The 17109-nt window shown below is 30.2% G+C and overlaps 1 long non-coding RNA gene across 1 annotated transcript; it reads left to right on the top strand.

The window, feature by feature from the left end:
- The first annotated feature begins 1656 nt into the window (after positions 1–1656).
- Positions 1657–6769, top strand: LOC132068389 (uncharacterized). The gene is made up of 6 exons (XR_009417390.1): positions 1657–1748; positions 2576–2658; positions 2771–2900; positions 4775–5044; positions 5233–5559; positions 6449–6769. It is a non-coding gene; the product is annotated as an uncharacterized LOC132068389 (long non-coding RNA).
- Positions 6770–17109: the final 10340 nt, after the last annotated feature.

Genomic DNA, 17109 nt, shown 5'->3' with positions numbered 1-17109 from the left:
AGGCAAAAATGGCGTTTTAATTCATCCCCGAGCTACAAGACTTAAATTATGTATTTGTCTTAAAAGTTCATTAACTATGTCCCTTATTTAAAAAAAAAAGAAAAATCAATTTTGGAAAATTCATAAAAAAAGTATAAATTTTTAAAATCAGAAAAAACTAATTTTTTTTTAAAATGTGGAAAACCCATTTTTTAAAAAAAATGGAATTTTTTAAAATATTAAACTTCTAAATGGAATGAGAAAATTTTTTTTTAATTTAAAACTACCTTTTTAAGGACTAAAACTAAATAAACTCATTTTTCTAAAAAATAATCTGAAAAATTGAATTTTTGGTTAAAAACCTGGACTTTTTTAAAATCTGGGATACTGATTTTTTTAAGAATAAAGTGGAAAACTGATAATTTTTTTCTAGATTTAAAAACTAATCTAATTTTCAGGGATTATTTTTTTTAAAAAAATGGGTTTTCTACAAAAAAAATCAGTTTTTCCAGTTCTTTTTTAAAGACAGAAAAAAGAATATGAAAATCTGGATTTTTTAGGTTCACTTTTAAAAAATATCAAGTTTTGCTTTTTTATAAAAAAAAAATCCATTTTTTACAGATATTTTAATTAAAACTGTAGTTTTTCAGTTTTTTTTTTTAAATCAAATATTCCAGATTTAAAATAAATATTTCATTGTTCCAGATTTTTTATAAAAAAAAAAATCAGTTTTACATTTTTTTTCAAAACAATTTATCTATGTGGGAACATATGATGAAAAAAGAAATTAATAAAATGGAGGCCACAGAAGCCTTATTTTACAAAGGGACCCGCGAGTGACTACACACACCTCCGGTCATGGACGTAATAAAACCCATTTAGGAAAAAGTTTAGGAAAAAGTCAATCAAGAGTTTATGATAATGTTAGAAAATATGTCTCAACACAAACTTCAAGTGCTGTTTAGTTACTTAAGCTTTTTTTTATGGTCTCTGCTCAAAGTTCTGTTAAGTTTTTTGTCTGATTAATCTTTTGTTAATTGCAATTCTTTGTTGGTAACTTTTTGCTGGATGGATTTATGTGCATGTCAGTAATTTTTATCTATTTTGAACAAATGTTTTCTTAAAGTTTATTCGCTTCCTGAACTGCACTTCTTTTTCTTCTTCACTGCTCTGAACATACTTTCGATGGTCTTTTATATCTAAATCTAAATGCTATAAGAGTGGTTTATAGTTAGTGATAGTTTGTTTCCTAATGGCTCTATTTCTACTTTTTTCCCAGTTATTTAATCATTTTAGTTCTTACTTTACTTGACATGATACAGATAAATCTAAGGTGCTTGATGATATGCCTGAAAGAAAATTGATGGTAATTGAAACGTTTTAGGTTTCAACTGGACATCACATCATACAAGATATATAGATGATAAACTTCAACAAGAATAGATTTTTCATGGTTTAAGCTAATGAAATTAATCTCTACCAATGGTTTCCCAGTCTATACTAATAAAATTACAACTACAAAAGAAATGGTATCTTATGTTTTGGTTAGCGTTCAACAGATGTTTAATAGGATTTGAAATGCATTGCCATTATGTATCAGCTAATGAGGATGAATGGGGTGTTTATGGTAATCTAATGCAGGTTGATGCTATTTCTGAAGATTTTTCAGGTTGCACGTGGCTGGTCTATGAGGTACAAAACTAAAGATGAAGTGGCTGTCAAATCTGCTGCTGAAGAGCACACCAAAACTGGTTTAAGAAGCATCCCAAGTAAGTTGATCTCATTGTCATCATACTGCTTTGCTTTGAATGTAATATTACTTAGTCTTTCTCCTTAGAGCAGCACAAAGAATTGGAAATGCTCGGAACTTGCATTGCTTATTGTGCTCAATGGTTAAGTTTTTCATTCAAATATTTTAATTACGTAAATGATAAGTAGAAAAGCAGCAGGAACTAGAGTAAATACTGGAAGAGCTCATAAAGGTCTAATAAAAACTTGATTCTTCGTGAATATAGAATTGAATGATATGCTTGTAGATTGCTTTCTGTCATTCTTAATATCTAGCCCTAATGGCTGTATTTTAGGAGCTTCTCTATTTCGCACAAGAGGCTGTTCTACAAAGTGCTTCGATTTTAAAAATCATTAGCATCAATGTATTTACTATAATGTCTTCTTGAACGTGGCTAATATAGGTGAAGTCAATTTAGTGATAGAACTGTAAGTCCGACTTAAACGCATGCTTCAAAGTAGAACTATGAAGAGAAAGTGAATAAACAGGTAGTAATGTTTATAATTCCATAGAGAAAGGAGATGAAAGTGTAGGTTAAAGAGACCACATACCACAGAAATATGGTCACCAGTCATCTTTTCCTATCCATGATATGATATGTTAGTTCAACATTTTGCTCAATTCTTTGTACACGCCTTAGTTGGGGATCTACCGTCAAATTTAACTTTGTGTGTGTCATATCTAGAACTTAGCAAGTGAAATTTAATTTTTCTGTTTTGTTTTTCCCGGCGGTATGTGCTTCTATAATTAGGTTATTATACGTTAATGAATAAGATGGACCCATGACTCGCCCCATGATTTATGCAGCACCGAGGTGATAGTATATGTTTTGTTCTTGTCCAGACACATGTTCTGCTTGATAGTGAACTGCAGACAGCTCATATTAAGAGGTAAGAGAATGTCATCATTTGCTTCCCCATTGAATGTAAAAGTGTTTTAGTTGCAGCAATTTTAATATTAATGGTCTCGATATTTCATTTATTGAAATTTTGATATTTATAGCATATGAAAGGAGTGGAACATTCCTACTGGTCCGGGGCACATTGGCATGTTATTTACGAGGAAATGGTTGCAAGATGGCAACAGCATAACTTGACAAAACTGTCAACAAAGTAACTCTTTTTATGTTGAGGTAAAATAATATGCTCTCCTCTTTTCTATTTTTTAATGTAATGATTTCTTGTATGTTAATTGTGTATTACATATACTTCATTCTTGAATTTTTCTATCAAAGAGTTCTATAAATAAATAAAAATTCGTTAATCATCGACAAATTTGACTGACTTATAGCGAGAGAAGTCGATCCCTTCATTTATTAGTTCAAAATAGTCCCTTACTATGTATTTAACGGTTTTGAAGGTGGCAAATATAGGTGAAGTCAATTTAGTGATAGAAAATAGTCCCTTAAGTATGCAAAAGTTTTGGCTTCAAAGTTAACAATTTTAGTCTCGACAAAATAATAAACAGGTTGTTAGATTTGACAGATAATTCTATAAAAAGGAAAAAATTAGCGAGAACTCTAGATCGGTCAATAAGGGACAAAACCACGGACGTTAGTCGGTTATAGGAAAAAAATTGAGGAAAAACCTATCCATGATTGATAATGTTCGTTCAAAATAGTGTCTCGGAACACAAAGTACGACGGACTCCGTAGATTAAAATCGAGGAGTCCATTCGTCAAATAAAATACACTAGATTGTGTGTGAAAACTCGAGAAAATAAATACTTAGCAAGTGATTCTTTTTTTAAAATAGTTTCCGCGCATTTTTCCTCAAAAATAACCGATGGACTTCCGTTGGTTTTCGTAAAAAACAATAAAAATTAAAAAAGATTAAAAAATAGTGTTCCTCGATTTTATCCATGCGGTTTTCCGTCCATCGTTTTTTTCGCTTGTTTTTTGTAGTGACAATTTTTTAGTTTAGTACTTCAGAATTTATTTCTAAAGTCTAGTGTATTTTATTTAGCCGATGGATTCTCTCATTAAGTTAATCGATAAGAGTCCGTCGGTCTTTGTGTTTCGAGACACCATTTTTCGACATTATCAATTTTGATATTTTTCCTATAACCGACCGACGTGGTCAATTTTGTCCCGAGGTATTTGGACCGTTTCTTTAATTGTGTATCTCTAGATGTGAGTTCTCGCTAATTTTTTTTTTTTTTTGCAAGATGTTAGTCAAATCTAACAAACGTGACGATGAATAGTTTGTCAACAAAGTAACTTTTGGTGAACTTAAGGAACAAAAATATGTGCATCTTAAGGGACTATTTTTAACTAACCCTTATAGTTAAGGGACCATTTTTGTTTACTTATGACAAACTTAAAGGACCAAAACAGTTAAGTGTATAGTTAAGGGACTATTTTGAACCTCCTCTCATAGTTAAGGGACCATTTATGTCGTTTTCTCGACTTATAGCTTCCCAAAGGCAAAAGTTGATTAGGTAAGGGGTACGTAAATGTATTAGTCTATTATTAGGTATTCATCATTTGTAAGGTTCTCAAGATTCAAAAATGAAAGACGGCAGTAAATTCTATTTCGAGTCTTGGTAATTGCTTCATCCCAATGAAAAGCACATGAAGAAATCTACCTCGACTTATCAGACAGCTTGAAATTAGTGAAGTAATATTTTCTGAGGGAAGGAACCATTACAGCTGCAAATGAATTCTGTGATGCTAGCAAACTTTTCATAGTCATGACTATGCCACTATTGGCAACAGAGACACCAATTGGCATTTTCAAGAAAATGAATATTGAAAAACTTGAAACTAACAGATACCTGGGTAATTCTGCTATTATTCATTTATTTGCACTTCTTAACTTTTGAAATTCTATTCAGTTAGTATCTTTCTGTACCTCATTATTTTTGGTCTTTGCCATCAGTTGGAGTTACCTTTTCTATATTAGCTATATTTACATCTTGCAAGTAATAACATGTTTTCCCTATAGCCTGCCAGGAATAGGATAGCAGACACTTTACTTGATCTAACTTATCCTTTACCTAATGTAGGCATGTAATTTATGTGCTAGCTTTTATCTGCTAACTGCTCATTGGAGGACGTTAAATAGTCTTATGAGGTGAGTATATAACAACTATGGACAGATAATGAAGAAATATTCTGAGATAAAACCTTCGAGTGATATGGTAATTGAATTTTTCAATTTTTTTTTAGCTTTTTATCTTTTCCGAGTAATATTTATCTTGCGTAGTAAGTTGTCTGCCTACCTAATATGATTCAAATAGATGTGTACTTATGAATATACTTTATGATAGCCATCTGTAGATACTTAGAACTTTACACAAAAGGCGACTTTTTCTTATTAAACCATGTATGAGTTAAATCTGCTGGATAGCCATACGATATATATCTGTAGATACTTAGAATTTTACACAAAATGCGACTTTTTCAATGAAACCATGTAAGAATATTATCCATTTATTTTTCATCTTTCTTCTCCATATCAAAGTGTTCTACCAGTAAGAGCTGGTGCTTTTTAGTGCCACTTTCTAATTATGTCCTCCACTCAAATATCATTGAATAATGTCTTTCTTGATTTCTTCCTAACTGGTTTTGCAACTCAAAAGAAGACAAAGATGCCTCCTCTTCCTTACATACTTCTTGGAGAATACCTTAGTTTTCCTCTTGAAATTAACTTGCACTACGACGCTTTCCATTATTTGCAAGCTAAATGTTCATAAATGCAGGAGTATATTTCTTTAACAAGGAGATCCACTAAGGCTGTTGGTACTGTTTTTCCAGATTCAGTATATCTCCAAATATGAGGATATCTCCTGTACACGAGAATCTGACGTGCCTTTCTTTTTGAACTTCATAGTAGTACTTAATTCAGTTTTGTTTCTAACTGAACCATTGTTGCGACAATTTATGTATTATTACTTGCGGAGAAGTTGTACGACATCCACAACAACATACCCAGTGAAATCTCACAACTGGGGTTTAGGGAGGGTATTGTGTACGCAGACCTTACCCGTACCTTTGGGAGGTAGAGAGGCTGTTTCCGTGTAGAATTTGTTATTAGGATTAAATAATAAGATATAACAACTTAATATAACTAATTATGAGGGTAACGAAAACAAGATATAACTGGTAAGAATTTCAGAAGTAGGATCTTTTGGTCAGCTGTGAATAGAAGGCTGGGAAGGGAGGTACGCAAAAGCCTTGCCTGAGAAGACTAAAGTATGAAAAATGATGGAAGTGGAAGTAAGAAATGACTATGAAACTTTTAGTTTCTAGATATACATCTCTAGATGCTACTATATATCCTAAAAAGTTCAGAAGGAGGGCCTAAAATTTGTTTCTACTGGTGCTTGTAATTTTTCTACTTTATTTAAATGATACATTGATTTAGGCAGAAAACTTAAACATTGTATGACAGAGAACATTTAAAGTCCTGTAGCATGATTCAAATTTCTTTCACTTATATGGTCTCTTGGCACATGATTTAAGAAGTTAATTATGGAGCCTAAAGTCTATCTGCAGCTGATAGAATCGGGCTTCTTTCAGTTTTTGCTTCTGAGATCTTTGCCACTAATTCATTAATTTGTTTTTGAGTTTGTTCAGTTTTATTTTCCGTCTCTTAACTTAGTTTATTGATTAAGCTATCCAAGCTGTCCGATCTAAACATGGTAGCTTATTGTTTGAACCATTTCAGACTGCTGGAGAAGGTTGGGTTGTGGAGATGTTGGAAGTGGCTACTTGGCTGAACTGAGTCGAACCAAATGTTACTTTGCTATGGAAGTCACAGATAAAGTATCTTTTGCCAGCCGCCACAAAGCTCTTCATGCTCAGACCAAAAGAGAAATTTTACAGTCCCTTGATCATCTTTTTCTTCCATCACGCTACAGACACTTCGAGACTGATAAGTTCTCATGTTTGGTCATGGATTCTACCCTGGAGGGGATCTTCACACTCTTACGCAGAGACAGCCAAGGAAACATTTTTCTGAACAAGCGGTGAAGTATAACCTCCTTTCAGTCTTTGGAGTATGATTTTCCTATTGATACTTTCTGAGTTCCACGTCCAAAATCCAAATGCTCAGTAAGACCAAAAACTTCAAACTCAAGTGTTGTTGTCTCTTGTGGATAGACTTGATAACACAACTAGAACTCTCTGGTGGTTGGGCAAGTGATTGCATTAGCGGTGGTGGGTTAGCGTTATCTTGTGTCTCGCAAGAAATTTAACAGTTGACATGGACTTGATATAATCAATTCGAAACATGTGTTGCATTTATTTGCTTGGTATAAAAATTAATACGAAGAGTTTTTTTTTTTTTTTTCCTTTTTTATTTGATGACCCCTCTAATAAATTTCTTTGTTCATGATATTTCCTGAACAAGCATGACGATCTACAAATTGCCTATTGTACATAGTGATGTTGGATCCAAATCCAATGATTCATATATACAGCTCTTATTTGTATCAACATTAGTACTTTCGGCTCTTTTTTCTTTTTCTTTTTCTATTGTATAAAGTCTAGAACGAGTTTCCTATTATACATCAATTCTGGAGTTAACAAGGCGTATTTACTAACAATGGAGCAATGTGGCAGACCAAAGTGCAATCCCTCTTATAGTTAGAAGAGGTTGAATTATAGCAAGTATACAATGACTTCTTTGTAATGTTCAAATTCTTATGTAAATGACATTTAATTTTGCAGTGCCTCGACTTATTGTTGTTCAACGACTAACCCTGGAGGATGATGTCCGAGGAGTAGTCACATGGAGTTTAGAATGGCGAATTGACTATGAAATGAAGAACCACAAACATTGACACGGAAGCGAAGCTGTGTGCTGGTGCCATTTCTATAATAGTAGAGAAGTAGACTTTTTTTTTACTTTTTCTAAATCTATACAAAACAAACTCAGACACTTCAATATGAAAGTTGTGGAAAAGATTTGTCCTTTTTGTTGTTTGTCTGATAGAGTTGATGGTATACCTTTAGGGGTGTTCATGGTTCGGTTTGGGTCGGTTATTGATTAAAATCATAACCGAATCAATTTAGTCGGTTTTGAAATGTCTAAAACCATAACCAAACTAAATAAAATAATAACCACCAGTTTGGTTATTGTCGGTTTGGTTAGATTTTTCGGTTTATGACTAGCAGTCATGAGACTTATCAGTAAAATATTAAAAAGTTGAAAAAGACATGTCTTTTCTTTGGTTCAAACGATAACTTTTATTTATCGTCACTACAACATAAGGCATATATAGCTATGAAAGTTTTGCCATGAATTCAAAAATCGTGGCTAATACCTAGTAATAGCCATAAAAATAAATTCCATGGCTATCTACAAATTTGTAAAATTTCTTAGTCACGAAAATCAAATTGACAAAGCTAATCCCTCTTTTTTGCTATAATTGCTAACAATCGTGGCAATAATTACGTAAATTGCTACAACATTATTGCTACAATAAAGTTTTGTAGCTGAATCATAAGTTTTTGCCACGCAATAGAAGTTAGTGTAGCAATAGTAACCTTTTAGCCACAATAAATTATTTGAAACTATATGTCGTAGCTAAATAAATATCTTTGCTTCAAGTTATAAACGAGTGTGACAATAGTTAAATTTTATAGCTTCAAAGTTTTTGCTATAATAAAATTTCGTAGCTAATCATTGATTTTTGCCACAAGTTGAAATTTATTGTAGCAATAGTAACCTTTTAGCCACAAAAAGTTATTTTAAACAAACTTTTGTAGCTAAATAAATATTTTTGCTTCGAGTACTAACATCCGTGGCAATAGTCTACTAATAGCTACAATAGTTTGTCATCAAGAAATTATATAACCACAGGGTCATTGTTGTGCTAAAATTTCCGTAGCTAATCCTTAGTTTTTACTACGAGTTAAAATTTACTGTAACAATAATAATCTTTTAGCCGCATTAAAATATCTAAAACAAAATCTTGTGGCTAAAAATATTTTTTCTTCAAATTATATTTGAGAATAAAAGTGAAAAATAGTCTGCTTAATAATTACAATTAATTATCATGACAAAATGAATAACTACAAATTTAGAGTGTCGACAATAATAAAATATCATAGTTAACCATAAATTTTAAAATAAGGGAGTATATAACAAAATCAACAATATCATAGAGGACGAAAAAAAGCTACAAAGAAATTCATATTTTAGAATAATATTTTAAAATAATACGGTTGATATCCAAGTAATAGTAAAACAAATTATATTATAAGTCTTATTAAATAAATAGTAGTTGTTAGTCCAATTATAATTTTGAAAATCAATAAATTATATCTAATTGTAACAATAATGGTTTACCAATTACACTATAATGGTCATGCACTATCTTATTAATTATCATAAATTAAATTATACGGTGAATCTAACAAATGAAAATTTAATATGATTTATGTGATGAATAATCTTGTATTTCTTGTGACTATTAGTTGATAGTTTATAACACTTTTTTAATATTATTAAGATTTATTTACAAAAAAAGTAAATAATTTAATATGGTTAATATATGAGTGTATAAAAAAAACTAACTAGTATATCATAATTCATATAAAATAAAATAATGATTGTAAGTTTCAAATACAATTTAGATAAACTTGTAGTTATATTTAATTAAATTTGAATCTCTAACTATAAAACAGACTAAACTATTTGCATGTATTTATCTACATTGATCGGTAATATATTCATTTTAAATTAGTATAAAAGTTATTCATGCTATGATCTAATGCTATTTCAATAATTATCATAAATATAACTAAACACTATAAATTAAGAATTTAATAGAATTAAAATAGGGAGTATATAACAAAATCAACTATTTCATAGAGGGTGAAAAAAGCTATAAAGGAATTCAAATTTTAGAATAATATTTATGTCATATGTATAGTTGAGTTTTCCATTTACTTAGAGTAAAGTCTATAATATTTATCATTATTTTCTCTAGGTAATTTTCTTTGTCATATATGATAGTTTCATTACAGAATTTGTATATAAAGAAGTAAAAGAAAGCTAAAAAAATATACATATAATAATATGTAAAGGAAACACAAATTAATAATTTAATATGGTTGATGTCAAAGTCCGTAGGAAAACTAATTGTATTATAATTCTTATTAAATAAGTATTAGATGTAAGTTCCAATTAAATTTTTATAACGGAAAAGGCTCAAATATGCCATCGAACTATCAGAAATGGCTTATTTATGCCACTCGTTGAAAGTTTGGCTCAAATATGCCAACGCGTTACCTTTTTGACTCATCCATGCCATTATTCACTAATAGTAGTTTTTAAATACAGTATATGCCACGGCAAAAAATTTATTGGTCCACGTTACTTAAATGAAAACGACCAAAATAAATCCTAATTAAACCAACCCGACCGTTGACCCGACCCACCTATCTTATACCTATTTCTTTGCCCCCTCTTTCATTATGTTATAACGATTAAGCCCTAATCAAAATCTCCTCTCCTCTTTCTTCTAACATCCATTTCAAGCAAACAAATGTGACTTCAATTTTTTTGAAGGATTAAAGGAATAGCTCATCAAGGTTAGTTCTTATTTAAACTCAAAAATGGCTATTTAATGTGGTGGGCGGGGTTTAATGTGGTGGGTAAAGAATCTTTCTATGTGGGGTTCATAGCCATGTGGTTTTCACGTTTTTTGTCGGTTTAAAGGGATAAAACTATTGTTTAACATGTAAAGTTTCATTCTTTTTATGATTTTGTTCCTCTCTTTTGTGATCCTGAAATGTGTTGTCATTTTAGGGTATTTTATTCACGTTTTTGTCTCTGTTAATGGTGTAAAAGTGATTTTTACACATTAAAATTTACTTTTAAAAAATTACTTTTACACCATTAACATAGACAAAAACGTGAATAAAAATACCCTAAAATGACAACACATTTCAGATCACAAAAGAGAGGAACAAAATCATAAAAAGAATGAAACTTTACATGTCAAACAATAGTTTTATCCCTTTAAACCGACAAAAACGTGAAAACCACATGGCTATGAACCCCACATAGACAAATTCTTTTTACTCCTACATTAAACCCCACCCACCACATTAAATAGCCATTTTTGAGTTTAAATAAGAACTAACCTTGATGAGCTATTCCTTTAATCCTTCAAAAAAAAGTTGGAAAGTCAGATTTGTTTGCTTGAAATAGATGTTGGAAGAAGAGAAGAGGAGATGGGTTTGATTAGGGCTTAATCGTTATAACATAATGAAAGAGGGGCAAAGAAATAGGTATAAGATGGGTGGGTCGGGTCAATCGGGTTGGTTTAATTAGAATTTATTTTGGCGCTTTTCATTTAAGTGACGTGGACTAATAAATTTTTTGCCACGTGGCATATCTCTGGTATTTTAAAACCATTCGTTAGTGAATAATGGCATGGATAGCCAAAAAGGTAGCAGCGATTAATATTTGAGCCAAACTTTCAACGAGTGGCATAAATGAGCATTTCTGATAGTTCGATGGCATATTTGAGCCTTTTCCGTTTTTATAATGTTAAGAAAATTATACAGTCAAATCTTTATATAATTGTCATTCGTTATAATAATATTTCACTATAATGGCCTGATTTTCTCTGGAATCGATTTTTCATGTTATATTTTACTTCTCTATAACAACATTCTACCTATAATAGTAGTGACATTCATTATAGCGGTACACTCTTTGTAACATCATCTCTCTATAATTGTCATACTCAAATATTGCGTAATAATATTTTGTAAGAAATATATTATGTGTAAAATAACATATTAAAATATTCATGATAATCATCATTGATGTCATGCACATAGTAAATTTCAAGTATGAATATCTAAAAGGAAAAAAATTATATTTCTCACAGTAATCTGGTTTAGTCTTACAAAATCTTAAAATCACTTCAAGTGTTAGATTATCACTAAGAGACTGAAATTTAAGAAACAACCTACAATTATAGAATTCTTACATCAAACTTGAAATGTTTAAATTTTCAACTAATTTTAAATGCACATGTTTCTTAGGTTTTATTTTTTTATTGGTATAGTACAACTAGTTATGGATTTATTAGTAATCTATTAGTCTTTTCAATTTTCAATTAATGAAATATGAAAATCAATTGAGATTTTAAATTTAACAAGTGTTTTGTTTACGTTTATAACGTAAAAAAATATAGAAAAATAATTTTTTGTGTGCTTTTGGTTATAACAGCTAAATGAGATCTAAATATCAGATACAGGTATACATACATAACAACACCTCATTATATAGCAAACTATGAAATTTCGACAAACAACCGCCATTATAGAGAGGTTTGAATGTATCTAATTAATAACAACTATAGTTTTTTTACCAATTACATTGTAATGGTCATGTACTATCTTATTAATTTTCATACATTAAATTATACACTGAATCTAACAAATGAAAATTTGATATTTTATAACACTTTTTTGATATTATTAGGATTTATTTCAAAACAGTAAAAAAATTAATATGATTAATTTATGAGTTTATAAGAAAACTAACTAGTATATCATAATTCATATTAAATAATTCTTTTTAAGTTTCAAATACAATTTAGATACACTTGTAATTATATTTAATTAAATTTGAATATCGGACTATAAACAATTTTAAAGGAATACATATATTAGAATAATATTTATTCCATATGAATAGTTGACTCTTTCCGTTTACCTAAAGTAAAGTATATATTCATAATTAGGAGTACTTTGCATTAGGTAATTTTCTTTATTACCTACTTCCGTTACTTTGCAATAAGAAAGGTAAAGGAAACACAAATTAAAGCTCAATTTCTCAAACCTAAATCCCCCAGTCGCATACCCTTCCCCACTTTCTCATACCCTTCTTCAACAATTGGTTTCTCTTTTCACTTGACAAAAAGCAAATCAATTGAAGCCCTAGATCGCCCAACGGCCACTAGTTCGTGAGAATTTATGGGTTTAAGTCCCGAAAAGTGAACAATGAAAAAGATAAAAAGAAAGCAAGAGAGAATCCATCGCTTTTATATTCAAAGTATGCTCATATCTTTATATTTTAAGATTTTTGAATCTTGGCTCACACCTATTTGACTCAAGTTTTTGAGTTCAGTCTTATTCCAATAATTTTATTAATATCGTGCCTTATTTTTTATTAGTAATGAGTGAGATTTTGAAGATTTTAAAGTTATAATAATGCTGGCAGAGCCATAGTTTGTCGATTGTAACAACAAAGCGACTATACAATATTGGGAGAAGATCTTTTTAAGAAGTTAAAAAGTCTACAGGTTTGTATACATTTTTTTTTTTGCTTTGCATTTTTTTTTTTTTTACTCTGTTAAATTTTTTGGTAATAGAATTGTCTAAGACTTTCTTTTTCGCTTGAATTTCTATGTACACACACATATACTTAATTTTTTCTGCTTCTGAGTGCTAAAATAATTTATCATTATTAACTGACAGATTTGTGGAATGAGAGCATATAAGTGACAAATTAAGACAAGATGTTGATCAAGCTAAGGTGTGGTTGAAGGCCGTGGAAGGAGAGAAAGAGGAAGACTATGCAGCTTTGGACTCAAACAAGATGGTGTTACAAAAATTGTGTATTATGACTATGTTGAAATAGAAAAATACAATTATTAGTTAACTTTTTTTTTTTTGGATCAAGTACAATTATCTGTAACTTGAAAGTGTTTTGGAATAAAAAAAAATGAATTCTTTTATAAAATTCTTGTTACTAACAATGATTGTGGAAAATTCTTTAATTTGTAGTAATAATGGAATTATTGAGTGTGTAGCTAAATTTATAATTGCCCCATAAAATTTCACCTTCCGCAGCAAATGAAGAAACATTTTAGCTATAATTTTATATATATTTCATGGCTAAAGGTATATATTTTTAGCTACAATATAAAAATGTTTGTGGCAAATACTTCAAATCATAGCTAGGAATTTTTTGATTCGCAACTAAATATGGATACTATTGCCACGAGACTAGAATGTAAAATAGCCACAAATTTTGAGTTTGCGTGGCAAATAAATTAAATATTTTGCCACAACACAATACCTTGTGGCTACAATATGAAGATAGCTACAAATTTTATTTGTCGTGGAAAAAGAATAAAATCACTTGCTATAAGTATATTTTTTGTGGCAAAAGTTTTTTACCATTACAGCTACAACACAAAAAAATCTGTAGCAACAAGTATTAGTCCTTAGCCACGGACCATGTAAAGTTTGTAGCTAACTTTTAGCTACGCTACATTTTGCTACATATGCTACGGAACAAAAAGTTGTGGCTAAAGTGTTTAGCCACGAAAATTTTCATAATTAGCTACAACGTACTTCGTAGCTATAGATACGCAATGTTATAGTGCGTTTAAGGTGGAACATACATCATAGAAACATTTTCACTATTAATGATAGTGTCGTACTCAAGTTACCCAAAGTTGCTAAACTATTACATATAGAGCTAAAAACTAACTAAGTAGTGGCTGCACCATTTTTGTCATCTTAATACACATACCTGGAAATAAAGTAGAGCATGGGAGTTTTTAGTTGTTGTTACAAACATACATATTAATTAAACATAAAGACTACGTAAAATTAAAATGAAAATATATGAAATAAAAAAAACTTTGTGTAATGATCCCAAACTTTGGCGTTAAAGACTTGCATTTTGCCCTCAATTCTCCCATTTTATTAAAAATAATAATTTGTGTAATGATCCAAAACTTCAAATGTTTTCTATCATTATCCCAAAGCTATGTGGTCTCGACTAAGGAGTTATTCTTTCTCGTTTTTTAGGAGAATTACCCACGGAAGAAGTATTAGGGCATTAACATGTGCTTGAGTTGCAAAAATCTTCGATGTTGCGAAGTATCTTTACGTAGAACCTCCAAATCTACAATCTCCGTCCTTTTTATATGAAAAATATTAGAAGTTTAGGACCCATTCGGTACAAGAAAAAAAGAAAGGTATAAATTCGAAAAAAGAAGAAGAAAGCGACCTAAAATCAAATAGACCGACAAAGAAAGGCTAAAAATTTAAGTTAAAGACATTAAACTCTAACGTGAGTCGTTAGTAGGTTTACACTTAACACTTAAAGAAAGTTAAAAGACTTAAAGACATGGGCTTGGACATATTTCTAAAAACAGGGGCCTTAAACAATCATGTGAAATAAGTAGACCAAAAATCAAATTAATGATTAAAAGGTATAAAATATTTATAATTATTTATGAAAAACTAATATTATACATATAAATAATTATAAAATTTATGTATATAATTTATCGATTTGGTTCGGTTATTTATTCGGTTATTTTTTAATATAATCATAACCAAACCAAATATTATTGGTTTTTAAAATTTAAAACCAAATCAAACAAAATCAAACCAAATATCAATTTTTTTATTCAGTTTGATTAAATTTTCGATTTGATTTTGGTTTTAATCAAAATCGTGAACAGCCATTCCTACCTTTAGACTCAAAGTCTTCATCTATGTTATTGGGCCCGTTCACAGCACGGCCTAGTGCCATCTAGTATTGTGAGACGGGGGAGTAGTACTGTGTGCCTTTTGCGCATAAAGCACCATTAGCAAATTAATGCGTACTGCCACCTTTTGAGTGGAGCATATTTTAAACGGTCAAAAGTATCCCTAAAAGTATATGAAATTCATAATACTTGGCCTCCGTTAATAATATGGCTATAAATGGAGGCATTTGGTGCTTTGATGGAGTGTATTTCGTGTCTGAAGCAACCTAATGAATTTTGTTATCTTATGACATTATAATAGCTGTATCTTTATTTAGAACTTTTAATTTAAATTTTACAAAATGACATGTTAAGTTGTTTAAAATAGCTCAGAGTGTACTTGTGTGACGCCTTAAGTTGATGAGAAATTCACTAAAATTTAACCAACTTGCTTCATATATGCAACTTCACACGTTATTGCACTACTACGATTAGGAACTAAATTAGATCAAATATGCCCTTAATGTATGCGTGTAGGTCCAAACTAGAACCTTGCTCTCTCCACAAAAGAGTGAAATCTCTCATGAAACTGCCCCTACATAACTCTTCTACCCTAACCCCCAGATAACTCTTATCTAGAGATCATGTCTCGGTGAGGTCGCGAAATTGTTTGGTTAATAACATCAAAAATATTTGTCGCACAATTAATGTAATACTCTCCCATTTCAATTTATTTGTCTGATTTTGAACTGACACGAAGTTTAAGAAAATAAAGAAAACGTTTGAATCTTGTGATTTTAAACTAAAGATATGTAGAATGTACCAACATACTCTTTAATCTTGTGATATTAAATATGGCATGTAAAAAAGCTGAAATTAAAGAATAATCAAAAAGAGAAAGAGACTTTTTTTTAAAACAAACTAAAAAAAAAAAAAGCTAAGACAAATAAATTGAAATATGCATTAAAGATGAAATTTATGTATTGCTGCACGTGGGATAGAATATAAAATGAGAACACGTGTAATAGCAATATGGGAATTAAATTTTTTAAGACAAAGACGTGCTTTTAAAGTAAGTAATTCATTCATAATAATCTTCTCATTATCAATTACTCCCTCCGGATAAAAAAAGAGTCCACTTAACTTCTTTTTTTATTAAAAAAAAGTTCATTTAACAAATCAAAAAAAATTAACCTTATTTTTTCATATTTATCCCTATTAAGTGTTATATGATTAAATCACAATGCTTATTTAATTAGGGGTAGTGTACTTAAATTATCTATTTTTATTTAAGAGTTAGTATTTTTTTAAGGGGCGTGTAAATGGCTAAGTAAACTCTTTAATTTTTATCAGGGAGTATTACATAAGCAACTATGACGTGCTTTTGGATTGGCTTATATTCATAATTTTTCATTTTTTTGAGTGTTGGTTGGCGATAAAAAAGTACGTTTGCCACTTAACTTTTTTTAAGTAAAAATTAATTCAAAATTAATTAACCTTATTTTTTGCATTACTTCATTTATCTAAAAAAATTATAAATCAAAAAAAAAAAAAAAAAATAAGTTAAATTACCCCAACTTATTTTTTTCAGCTTTTTAAAATGTTTTGGAAACAGCTTGTAAGCTGTTTTTTTAAAGCTCATCCAAACAGGCTCTATATGTCATTATTAATTCCAACATAAATAGTACTAGTAATTTTTTCTGACTAGTAAGGAGCAAGGCAGCAAGCATATATCCTGATAATATGCCACGAGTCTACCACGCGCTCCTATGCACCAGTCAATCATCTCCATCCACGTGTCATCCATCCAACGGCTATCATCCCTCTCCTGTCCGGTCCTTCATCTTCTACTATAAAAAAATCAGTAACCCTTTTTC

The sequence above is a fragment of the Lycium ferocissimum genome, chromosome 8 (assembly GCF_029784015.1).
Source record: "Lycium ferocissimum isolate CSIRO_LF1 chromosome 8, AGI_CSIRO_Lferr_CH_V1, whole genome shotgun sequence".
NCBI classification, from domain to species: Eukaryota; Viridiplantae; Streptophyta; class Magnoliopsida; order Solanales; family Solanaceae; genus Lycium; species Lycium ferocissimum.
This window is presented reverse-complemented; position numbering and strand designations above follow the sequence as displayed.